The sequence below is a fragment of the Procambarus clarkii genome, chromosome 1 (assembly GCF_040958095.1).
Source record: "Procambarus clarkii isolate CNS0578487 chromosome 1, FALCON_Pclarkii_2.0, whole genome shotgun sequence".
NCBI classification, from domain to species: domain Eukaryota; kingdom Metazoa; phylum Arthropoda; class Malacostraca; order Decapoda; family Cambaridae; genus Procambarus; species Procambarus clarkii.
The window spans coordinates 12,822,946-12,836,967 of NC_091150.1; the positions used below are offsets into that span (position 1 = coordinate 12,822,946).

Below are 14,022 nucleotides of genomic sequence, written 5' to 3' on the forward strand. Positions count from 1 at the left end.
ATTGATTAATCATTATAGGCGCCGGCAAGAAACTTATCCCCTATATATCTATCGATTAGCGGTTAGTCCTGGATATGAAGACAAGCATTTTTATGAGACGATCGTCGACTATCTAATGCTATTTGGGGCCATCCAATTGTATTCAGCTTTTACTCAGAGAGTATTTGGCATGAACTTACTACCCTTAATCCCTTGGGAGTAACTGAGGGGTGGTATTTTGGTTTAACTATGCTCACTCAACCAGGTCATATAGTTCGACTAGATACACGTGGACAATTTAGGAACCCAGGTGAGGTTGTACCTAATGTGGTTCCACCTGATTATCATGATTTAATTGACCCCCGGCAACCTATTGCTCATCCAGGTATATTATATATTACGTATGTGGTTAATACTTAATCTCTCTCTCTCTCGACTGGATTTGACCTTTAACACATTGATCTCCTTAGAGCCACACGCTGTGCATGGTCCAACACCCAGCCCCACTACCCCTCTTGACTACGATAACTGCGTCGCCAGGGAATCCCAAAAATTCCCCTGTGACTACTATACCCACAGGCCAGGGAATATAAATATATCCCTGTGACTATAGATCGACTCACGTGCCAGGAAACATACCCCTGTGACTAAGAATTAATAAAGTACATTGAAGAAATGGAAAGACAATCAGATGACAAACAGCCAACAACGCCACCTCCCCTTTCTATATATTTTAATGAAGTATTTCGACCTATAAACCAGGAAGAATCTAATAATAGTGATAGTAGCATCAGTAGTAGTATCAGTCTAAATGATGTTGATGTTAATAATCTTTTAGAAATCAATAACTTCAGTAGTAAGAGATTTAATAAGATTGTAAATAGCTACCTCATGTTTGAAGAGGATAATATAATTAAATTATATTTTGTAAATGTAATGAAAATGTTGGTTGATAAAAGTAGTAATATTAATAACGTTATTTTAAAATATTTCATTTATGTTTTAAGTCTTTATTGTATTTCTATGTATTATTTTTACAATATTTATAACATTTTTAGTGTTACATCTTTAAAAGTAGTAACTAGAGATGATGTGAATTTTTTTAAAATGTTTCAAAACAAAAATATACAAACATTTAAGTATATTTGTAAGAGTCAAGATAAAATTAACATTCTGATAAATAATCCTATTCTGTCCCTCAACAAAAACATTTACAATAGTTTATGCCATTTAATGTTTATTGTAAAATTTAGAGGTCAATATATTAGCGACATGTACAACCAAATGTTGTTTACAATATCAACAAAAATAGTTGAAGGGGAAAATGGACTTTATTTTTTTCAAAATTTGGAGTGTGATAAATTTAATATCGAAAGATGGAATCCGGATAAACTATTTCAGTTATAATCAGCTTTATTATAAAGATTCCTGCCTTTTCGGAGGAATTTCAGTATTATCTTCATTCTTTCTCTTTTGTGAAATAAATTGTGGACGGTGGCTAAATAATGAAACCTGATTACTTTTTACTCTAATTATTTGTGAATTAATATTTTCATTGTTTACTTCTGGGAAATAGACTATACCGTCATCATCAAGAAAAATTCCATTTTCTTTATCATATTTAAGATCTACAGTGAGTTCATTTTTATGCTTAATTTTAATTATTTTGTTTATATATATATATATATGTCCATCTGTTTTAACCCGGTTTATAAATTCTTTAATGTTGGGATGTGTCATTTGATAATAACAATTTTCAAACTGTATATATATTAGAAACATATATAAATAATTATAAAATAGTACCACACATTTTATCCAAATCACTTTGGTCAAAATTACTTTTTCCAAGACATAGAAAGTATGGTGCTAATTCAATCATACAAGGAGAACACACACTTAAATACTTACGATAATCACCCACAAAATTACTTGGTTTACGCCAATTAAACCGAAATGATATCTTGGCTGTACGATAATTACATAGAGTGCAGGATGTTGTTTGTAATTCTATTTTATTAGCCTGAGACATTAAAAAAACAAAACCTTTAAATGTATCATTTCTAAATGATGATACACTCAGTCCTGCAATTATCACATCGATTCCACAACCTTGACATACATGAACAAATTCAGTTAAATTTTCTGGATAAAACAAATGAGCATCGTCGATAAAAATAGTATCAAAGTGAAGAATATAGTCTTTATAATCTAAGTAAGTTTCACTCTGGATTTGGATTTCAGTCGGAATTATTGATCGACATTTTATTTGTTTTAATTGTACACATCTAGGCAAAATCAAAATGGTTTTATTTTTATTTTCTCTGCAATGTGTTTGAGTAAGTTGCAAAAGTCGAGACGATTTTCCTGAGGCCATTAAACCAGTAATAACTGTCAAAGTGCCCTCTCGGTTTTCGTGTTTATTAAACAAACTGACAATAGTTTTGTATTTATCCAAAACCAATGACTCTCTATGGTGGTGGTCTTTAGAAATATTTTCAGGGGAGTTTTGTATTCCCCAAACCTCTTTTATTGATGTTCCATTGAATGAGTAATCCAAATAGGTATATGGAATTCGATTATAGGAAATGGGATGTTCCTTAATTATTTCATCCATGTGGCTAACATCAAAATCCAACAAAGTCTCATCAAACTTATATATAAGCAATGTTTTTATAACATCTTTCAATGTAAGAGAACCTGTCAAAATAGAATTTAGTATTGATTCACTTAGATTACAAAGAAGTATAATATGGGCATTGCGAAATTCAGATTCCAAATGACCATATTCCTCATCCTCATGCTCCATTGGATCATATATCCAGCTAGGGGATACCGCATTTGCAGTTAGACGAATATCATACTTAAGTTGCACACAATTGGAACCCATACACAAACTGTAAATCTTAACTTGGGGTATGTCCAAAAAACATTTGTCAGCATAATAAATAATTTCTTTTCCTAGTCTGTCTATTAATTCAATTGGAGATGTAATAAGGGTGGATTTAGTATCATCTGCCATGATTATGAGATACCCCGGTCCGAGCTCAGTTCAGGACAGCTGGAATAATTATAACTTATAGTCTTAATAAATACCTTTTATATTATTTATCATATTAAAAAATCTTATGCTAAAACATGAATAGTTCTTCTAATAATCTAATAAATTTTAAAGTTGTTGGGAATGATATGATTACTAACCCTTTACAGTTTCCTATCAATTCTACTGATGACATTACAAAATTTTTAAATACTACGTTAATTCCGGGAAATTTACCCATTCTCACAGATAATGATACATTAAATTATGTTACCAAAAAAACTCTAGAATCTCTTATTAATTCTTTGACACAACTATTGATTAGTCTTCCTGTTTTCCCTGCCAGACCAGCTTTAGAATGGACTAAAAATGTTGAGAATGATGTAATTTTAAATATAATTGACGATTACATTAAAAATTGTAAGCATCTAAATGAAGAAGCTCATTTAAAAGAATCAACAAAGAGGGCTGAAGAAATCAGTAAATTATTTGATGAAAAACTAAAAAATCTTACAAATTCTGCACAAACAATCCCACCCATAATATATGCACAACCACCACCACCACCACCAACCCAACTGCCCCTACATACACACTCTTCATTCCATTATTCACCCCATCAACAATTCCCTAGTTCTTATTATCAATGTCAGTGTCAATATACCCCCACTTCGCCTTACTGTTATTATCATTCCCATCCTCCTCTAACAAGTGTTGTTACCTCTTCTCCTCCTCCTCATCCTTCTCCTCCTCCCCCTCCCCCTCCCACTGTCAACCCCACCCATACTCATCAAAATCCTTATATACCACAATCTCCCAATACCCAATTACCATTCACCTCTCAGTCATCACCACAGCAGCAAACATCCCAATCCTCCCCACCACCACAATCTTCCTAAAATGGCAGATGTATTGAAAAGACAAAAAATTAAACTTCCATTTATGGCCCATGATATGTATATATATGTTGAATATTCATTACATGAGACAAATGTAAATATCCCTGTAGATGATCAGGAAAGCATATTCTACATATCTAACAAGGGAGTTGGTATGAGTCTGCATAACAAGAAAACTGGAAATTATTGTCGAATTGTAAAACTTGCCATATATAATTCGAATGATAAAAAAATTATAGAAAAATGTTCCAACCAGTACTCTTTGCCAGGTTTTATTGCTGGTTATGAGGTGATTGAATGCCTATTGTTTGCTGCTAAAACCATTGCTACTGAACACAATGTTTTTTCCATAATTCAACGTCCAGTTTTCATTGTGTGTAATGTCGGAAAATCCGACACCATTTAATATCATACAGATAATAGCTGTGTTGTATAAACAAGTTAACCATAGAAAACGTAACTTGTAGTGGAATTACCGTCTAAAGAAAACGGGATATCATCACCACATACTATTATAATTCACCAGCTATTCTGCTGGGAATTATTCTTAAATACATTAGTCTTTGGACTTTACCATCATAAAACATCTTATATAAATTAACTTAATTATCACTATTAAAGTAGAGCAAATGTGACCCTTCTATCACTTTCTGACATGTGGACAATGTAAGCCAGGCGTCAGAGTGAGGAAGGAGGGCAGCCATTGTTTATACGAGACCAGAGGCTCACACGGGAGCAAATTTGGCTCCTGTTAATTTTACTTGGACGTAGTGTTATGGAAACCAAAGGTGTACCATTTTCAACACGCTGTCTACAAATTCAAGTTAAGTGTTCTTTCCGAAACCCATGTATCTTCATTTATGGCCATTAATGTCATTATATAGGGTGTTCCGGTTAGAGCACGAGGAAGCCTCAAACTAAAGGTAATTAAGCCAGGTCTTCATGTTCCATGTACAGTTTTCTCTGAAATACTTGTCATATATAGGTTTCTGGCTTCACAGTTAGCGCCTTTTTGACAGGTCAAGACGAGGAAGAGTTTGTGCACCAGTTACTGGGTGATGGAAGCTACCTCAAAGAGGATAATTTGGTGTCTACACCCTAGTTATACCTGGTGGACTAACCTGCTGTACTATAAGATAAGGAACCTTTTCAATGTATGTAGTTACTGTAGTTTGATTGGCTGCATATATATTAATTTAATAACCCCCCCTAATGTGTAGAGGATCGATTTGTGAGATTAAGAGATTATTGCAGAAATACAGTCCACTTATCATTATACAAATTGCTATCGAAGTATATAAATTAACGTAAATATAAATTCATATAAATTAAATAAATATAAATCTCACAGGTCGGTTCCCACATTATTTGGTCATCTTCGAACCGGATGACGGATTATTTGATCCTTTGAACCCACATTTGGTCATCTTAGTACCGGATGAACCAGTTAACCAGTGGATTCATTAAATATACTAGTGCAGTGTTATTTAAACAAAGCCAGTCAAGACGGCAGCGTAGCCTCGAGGGAGCTCAGGAGCCTCCCTCAGCCGAGTTCAGCTTCGTCAGCGGTTTCATGCACACCCACAGATATTTGGTGGCGTGTTATTTCGTGAAATGACAGCGCTAATATAGAAGCCAGCCAAATTAGTGGCTGTGTCCTCGCAAGATTGTTCACGGATTTCGTGGTGTTACATTTCGCGAGAGATTATCTACGAATTTTGTGGAGTTTATTTCGCGAGGTCACTAATAATATTTAATACTTCTAGATAATATTAGAAGTTTCATAGAGGCTAATTAAGAGGCTATTATCAATAATTGTGTATATTATTTCTCCAAAATAGAGAATCATTTAATATATATTGCACTAGTGATCACAGTATAATATTTACTAATTGTCAACCCACAACAGGGTAGGATATGACTAGTTGAACTATTATTGCTCATCCTAGTCCCATTATTACCATAGTCAGTTGTACTATATTCAATAACCTAACACCATTAATGAATGGTCCAGACCCTATTTTGGGTGTAATTTTTATCAACTCGAATTGAGTTGTATATATAATAATTTACTTATGATCATTACACCTTTGAGTGATTAATTAGTGTCTCTACCATCCTAGGGTGATATTGAAGAGCTAACCTAAAGGTACTTCCAGTGACACTGGTTTATCACTCAAATCATTAGTGTGTATGATTGTATATATATAATGTGTATTAATTTTAAGTGCTAACCTCTAGTAGAGGTAGGATTATTGCCTAGTGAGTTCAGAATTTAACCCTAGGCTACCATTAGTACTTGCTCACAATTTATGAGCCAGTGGTGCCCAATTAACAAGTCACCATGACTAATCCACAGAAAGCAAAGCGTGCTTTAATATCAAGCAAACGCCAACTAACAAGAGATCTCAACCAATATGAACAGTTGTTATATGAGCCTGTAATTAATTATCGTCGGTTGAAAATACCACTGTTACAGATTCAAACCCAATTGCATATATTGAAAGCAAATAGGAAATCTTACCAAAATCAGGTCCACGACGACGACATAGTAGTTGAAGATGTGGAACCATTCCTGTCTGACCTTGCACAATATGAAGAAGAAACTCAAGCCAGGTTGGAACATTTACACAGGATAATTGAATCAGAACAAATAGCAAGTACACCAAATAAAGTAGATAATGTTATGGATGATCTGGATCTTTTTGAGAATAAATGTAAAGCCAGATTAGATCCTTTAATCAACAAGGATAAAGCTTCACCCAGTAAAGCTTCACCCACTACAGCTTCACCCAATATTATACCACCAGAAATTAAGCAGTTCTCAGACAATTTATCCACAGTCTCTGTGGTTTCTGAAAACCCAATACCTGAGGCCACTAAGTTAACATGCCTCCAAACTAGAGGTGAAGCTGAACCAGTAGTAGAAAATGTAAATGAAAATAGCGACAGCACTAATTTCCCAGTCCAGCCTCCTAGGAATAATGCTGGCAATGAGAAAACTGTCATACATCTAGTACTACAATTGCTGGATTTACCTCAACCTGATCAGACTGCTGACTCATTACAATCCTTCAGCATGGAGTTTGAGTCACTACTAAGAATATTCAGTCTTAAGGTTGATATAACTACTAGTGAATGGATGACCAAAGTAGTCCTTCAACGAAAATTATCCAGCGATATACTAGATGAATTATATGCACATCAACATAACACCATCCTGACAGTACAGGACATCACTGAAGGTTTACATTCCATCATAAACAAACGACGTGCAAATGAGGAAGTTAAAGCCTCATGCAAGCCTTCAGAAATAGAAAATAAGAGTCAATTAAAGGGTAAAACAACTACCCCAAATAAACATCAGTCAATTACTCTAACATCAAGTTGCAGAAAATCTGACAATGCAGCAGCATCCTCCAAGCCTACTGTTACTAGTTCACCCAAACCGGTAACTTCCAAACGTGCAGTAGGCTGGGGGACATGTATGTTCTGCAAAAGGAAACATTCAATGTACCACTGCTCTAATTTTCCTGATAGTGACGCCCGTGTTGAGCGACTCAAAGATTTGCAACATTGCACGAGGTGCCTCAGGAAACATAACATCAAGGATTGTGATACCCAATTACACCCTTGTAATAGGTGTAACAAAGGTCAACACCATGCAGCATTGTGCAGAGACACCAAAACAACGTCTCCAAACCCCAAGGTGGAAGATAGCATTCCCACCTCAGTACAGTACTGCAAGGTGCAACAAACAAAGAGTGTCCAATCGGCAAAGTCTAAAGGTAATACGACTTTGCCTACTGCCCAAATTACCATCCTGAATAAGAGGGCCAAGGTCCATACCCGTGGGTTGTTTGACCAAGGATCCCAGAGAACATATATCACTAAAAAGTTGGCAGATGAACTACAATTAAGGCCTGTAGCCCAGATGTCATTCAACATCTCAGGGTTTGTAACAGATGCAGGACCTCAAGTCTACCAGGTGGTACAACCATCAGTACGTTTAGGCAGGTACGTCTGTCGAGTACAAGCCATTGTGGTGGACAAAATACCAGTAGACCTACAAGTTCAAGGTCTGAGAGCAACAGCCAAATTCCTGAGAAATAGAGGAATAAAATTGGCAGATAATATTAAGTCTGATCACCTCACCGACTTCGGTCTCCTTGTAGGGACAGACTATTGCCATCGATTCATCGGTAGCCCTACTAAATATCAGGGTATAACCATGTTAAACTCTGCAGGAGGTAAATTACTCTCAGGCCCAGTATCAAGCCTGAGGAGACCTATGACTGCAGATAAACAATACCAATAGAAATCTGAATTTGTCAGCTGATTATATTTCTCCAGTAGCATTATACTAAGGAGATTACAGCTGACTATAGTAACAGAGGTTGATGTTAGTATCATCATTTAAAGTTGGAGATGAGTTCATGAGGCCTCAGTGGCAAATCAGTGAACAGTAGCCTAAAACAGCTACAAGTCACTGCGACCAATGTCACTGAACCCACTGCAGTCTCAGAACCATACTTTACTTCAATGATGAGCTATTCAATCTTCTGAATCAATTAACTGAATTAAACCCCAATAAATCTGATGACTGATTTGATACATTTATTATTTAATCAAGATGTATTCCATGGGCCTCAGTGTTTATATATCAGTGACCAGTTACCTGAAGAAACTTCAAGTTATATCTAATGTCACTGATCTCACTGCAGTCCCTGAATCATACTTGACTGTAGTACTTGATCACATCCAGTCTTCTGGGTTAAATAATATGTAATAAGGCTTGAATATTAGCCTTTCAAGAGTTGACAGGGAAATGAAATCGCATTAGACTTCTAACCCCTGCAACTCTAGTACGGAACATCCGTCCTGTACGAACAGACGCACAAATGTGTGATTACTAACTACTAACATCAAATTAATCAAATAATTCGAAGGAGGAGTATCGGTTCGTCTGTTCTAAATAGGACTTCGACCCGTGAGCAGCCCCCTGGGGAATTATGTCGGAAAATCCGACACCATTTAATATCATACAGATAATAGCTGTGTTGTATAAACAAGTTAACCATAGAAAACGTAACTTGTAGTGGAATTACCGTCTAAAGAAAACGGGATATCATCACCACATACTATTATAATTCACCAGCTATTCTGCTGGGAATTATTCTTAAATACATTAGTCTTTGGACTTTACCATCATAAAACATCTTATATAAATTAACTTAATTATCACTATTAAAGTAGAGTAAATGTGACCCTTCTATCACTTTCTGACATGTGGACAATGTAAGCCAGGCGTCAGAGTGAGGAAGGAGGGCAGCCATTGTTTATACGAGACCAGAGGCTCACACGGGAGCAAATTCGGCTCCTGTTAATTTTACTTGGATGTAGTGTTATGGAAACCAAAGGTGTACCATTTTCAACACGCTGTCTACAAATTCAAGTTAAGTGTTCTTTCCGAAACCCATGTATCTTCATTTATGGCCATTAATGTCATTATATAGGGTGACCCGGTTAGAGCACGTGGAAGCCTCAAACTGAAGGTAATTAAGCCAGGTCTTCATGTTCCATGTACAGTTTTCTCTGAAATACTTGTCATATATAGGTTTCTGGCTTCACAGTTAGCGCCTTTTTGACAGGTCAAGACGAGGAAGAGTTTGTGCACCAGTTACTGGGTGATGGAAGCTACCTCAAAGAGGATAATTTGGTGTCTACACCCTAGTTATACCTGGTGGACTAACCTGCTGTACTATAAGATAAGGAACCTTTTCAATGTATGTAGTTACTGTAGTTTGATTGGCTGCATATATATTAATTTAATAACCCCCCCTAATGTGTAGAGGATCGATTTGTGAGATTAAGAGATTATTGCAGAAATACAGTCCACTTATCATTATACAAATTGCTATCGAAGTATATAAATTAACGTAAATATAAATTCATATAAATTAAATAAATATAAATCTCACAGGTCGGTTCCCACATGTAATGAAAGATTAATTATTGATATTTTGCATTATATAATAACAAATCTAATGATTAACGATGTATGGTGTAATGAATGGAAATGTGTTCCTAAAGCTAAAGATAAAATCAAGATCATATTATGGACATTTACAAATTTATCTGATTGGATGGAAGCCAAACGTTTATTTAAAACTGCTATTGTTCATAATTCCCAATTAAAATACTCTCTCTCATACGACCAACCTATCCCAGTTAAATTTTTGTAAACTTCAAGATATTTTACCCAGTTACTATAAAAATGTAAGTCGCGAAAAGAGACATGCCCATATAATTAATCGGCATAGACAACCCATTGTAATAAAGCCTAGAATATATGTGAATTTCAATCCTCAGGATGAATTTGGAACAAATATTACTACTCAATACAATAATTGTCTTAAGGTTTTTAACAGGTAATAAATAATTACTTATTATTTAATTAATTTTATAGTTTTAGTTAAAACTTTTATGTGATTATTTGAATATAAATTTAATAATGATGGATTACTTTTCCCTAATGATTTATAATATCGGGCACTATGAACTGCTTCATATACAATTAATTTAAAAAGAAATAAATAGTCTTGGTATGTTACAGAATCCCCCCACTCCTGCCATATGATTGCTTCATTTTTAGTTGAACGACATCTTTTCATTTGATTAAAAATTGAAACAAGATTTGTTTCTTCATGTAAAATGGCGTTTTTTAAAATGTCATGTTTACTGATTGTCCAACAAGATATGAGACCTAAATTATAGTCACTTCCAAAAAATATAAAATACAATACTGCTAAACTAAATAGTTGTTGAGAATTTATATTTAATTTAACCATAATATGATTATAATTGTTTAATCCAATGTATGATTGTCCATTATATGGTGGGATAACCAACATAACACGATCATCCTCTCGAAGAATGTACGTTGCTGATATATCAGAGTCATTACTTATAATTATGTAACGGGAATTTTTATTTAAAATTTTATTAATAAAACGAAATAGAGTTATTTCACCCTCATTTCGTTGATCAAAAGGTAATGACTCAGTTGATAATAGAAATATGATATTAGGATGTTGAATGTCCATTTTTTTTTTAACATTGCAATTGTACATTTTTCTAATGATAATTTTTCATGGGGAGAAAATTTTTCATGACTTTCATCATTTTTCATGACTTTCCATCCATAACAAAGTGTATTATCATATTATTACAAGTTCTTCCCTTATTATTAGTATTAGTATTAGTATTATGATCATCATCATCATCGGTGTTATTGTTACTTAGTAAATTCATGAGAATATCACAATAGGCACAAATTATATTACATACTTTTTGGGCTGTAGCATTGATATCAATTGTTCCAACTTGTTTCCCTTTTATGGTATGTGCATGGAAAAAAACTGAACCATCAATCCCAATATATTTTAAATGGCTAAGACCTGAAGGAAAGAATTTCTTTAAATATTGATTTAGCTCTTTGTCATTTTGAACAGTTAACATTATCTTGGTATTAGTTAAACATTTGTTGAAGAAATGAAGACCCATAATATTGTATAAAAAATAAGCTTTTGTAAGTTCTTATATAATAGTTGAGATAAAAATATATAAATTATATTTTTAAATTAATGCTTCATTTCCAGAATCATCGGGTGAATGAAATAATAACCACCTCCAGAAGAAACATGTGAAAATGGACAAATTTAAAAAAAAAAAACTTTGTTTTGAAGAAGTCTTCTAAAGTACAAAATCTAGAGCCCCGGAAAAGTGTAACCAACTTAAGAAGGACAGGAGGCCCCATTGAAGACCGACAGACGGCCCAAGGAGTCGGGAAGAAGTCTTCTAAAGAACAAAATCTAGAGCCCCGGAAAAGTGTAACCAACTTAAGAAGGACAGGAGGCCCCATTGAAGACCGACAGACGGCCCAAGAAGACAGGAAGAAGTCTTCTAAAGTACAAAATCTAGAGTCCCGGAAAAGTGTAACCAACTTAAGAAGGACAGGAGGCCCCATTGAAGACCGACAGACGGCCCAAGAAGACGGGAAGAAGTCTTCTAAAGAACAAAATCTAGAGCCCCGGAAAAGTGTAACCAACTTAAGAAGGACAGGAGGCCCCATTGAAGACCGACAGACGTCCCAAGAAGACGGGAAGAAGTCCTCTAAAGAACAAAATCTAGAGCCCCGGAAAAGTGTAACCAATTTAAGAAGGACAGGAGGCCCCATTGAAGACCGACAGACGTCCCAAGAAGGTGGGAAGAAGCGAAAACGGACGTTTTCTAAAGAACAAAATCAAGAGATAAATGAAGAAGCTAAACCAAAATCTGGAAATTTTATAGTAAAGATTAATCCCAAAAATATCCAAGTAAAAGAAAAATATATTGGGTGTTGTTGTTTACATGATAAAGTTATATCAAGACAATTTGCTATTGTAGACGGAAGAGTTAATATCCTAAATAAGAGGTTGAATTTTATAAATGAAAGATTGGATATTGTTATGGAAAGTAATAGAGAACAAAACATTAAGAAAATAAATACGTTATTGAATAATATAAATGAGAAATTGTATATTTTGGAAAGAGAGAAAAAAGAATTAAGATCCTAAATATTATATGGGATAATTAATTTATATGAGAAATTGGATATTTTGAAAGTCATAGAGATTTACATTATTAGATGGGTAGTAGTATATAGTATAAAAGAAGTATGTATATGAACCATTAACACAAAGAGGAGCTGAAGAATAAGTAACAAAAATGGTTGAAATATATGAAATAATACCTAATTCTGAAATAGATAATTTTACTTCTATGTTTCTTACACCAGAATTAAAGGATAGATTTATGAACAAATATTCTTCAATGATCAATTTTGATATGTGTATTAGAGATATGGTATGGGAGTTATGTGCTACCCCACTTATTCCAACTTATGTCCAAAAAGAAATTGAAGATTTGTTGTTAACAAAAGCCATTAAAGAAAAATATATAAATAATACTGATTTAAAATTTATTCTTCGTATAAAAGACCAAACAATTGAAACGGATAAAAAAGTTTATATTAAGGTTGAGGAATTTACCCATTTTTTATGGAATAAAGTCAAAATTCAAATACATTTTGAAATGATAAGTTACCAACGACATCTATGCCAAGAAATTTATCAAAAGATGAGTAACGAACTAGATTATTTTTTCTTACACCCCAATATTATTGGTGCATATGAATTAAATAAATTATCACTTGTAGCATCTTTAGCTTACACACTACAGAATCTACATAAAATGTCTTGGCATGCATCCAGTTTTCAATTTATAAACGACCACAAAAAAGAGATTAAGTATTATCCTCAAATTGTAAATGGTATTAAACAAGAAATGTCTAATTCTTGGCTTTATATGAGTTTACTTAATGAGATGGTATATAAATGTAACCATTAATATAATGGTCAAATAAATGTTGTTTCCCTTAGAAATTTAGCCAAGTTCTCTAAAAAAACACTTGCTAATTATACAGAAGAAGAAAAAATAATTATTTTGAAAATAGTTAAAGATATTAAAAAACAAGCAATGTCAGAGTGTTCATGGTTTTGTTTAGGGTTACTTGATTCATTATGTATGTAGTTAGTTATATGTTCTATTTTTAGTCCATTTTGTAATTGTTATAAATATAACATAATAAAATATATAGCTGTTTTATTTGTTATTTTGTTACCTAAAGATCAGAAATATAAAAAAAATATTAAAAAAATAGAGAATGTTTATATGTCAAAAAGAAGTTAATTCCTTAAAAGAATGTGCTTTCAGTTATATGCCTTTTTCCTATGAAAGTTGGTCGTGGAGTATTAATAATTCCTCAGAGAATAAATCAAAATTTGATGAATATTATTACCTTCCACTACATGACAATAAAGGATTTTATCAAATTGTTACCATGTTTCTCAAATATTGTAGCCAAATATATAATTCACTCTCTAATGATAAAAACCATAATCATAATGAATATATAGCAGGAAGATGCCGACTACGCCAATTACCAGGACTCTTGCTCTTAGGTTATGATACCTTCCAAAGAAAGAGAGGTATAGTATCTTT

General features: G+C 33.7%; 1 protein-coding gene across 1 annotated transcript in view; it reads left to right on the forward strand.

The window, feature by feature from the left end:
- Positions 1–14,022, forward strand: part of LOC138359222 (general transcriptional corepressor trfA-like) — a 94,469-nt gene that overhangs the window by 6,716 nt on the left and 73,731 nt on the right. The gene's annotated exons all lie outside the window — the stretch shown is intronic.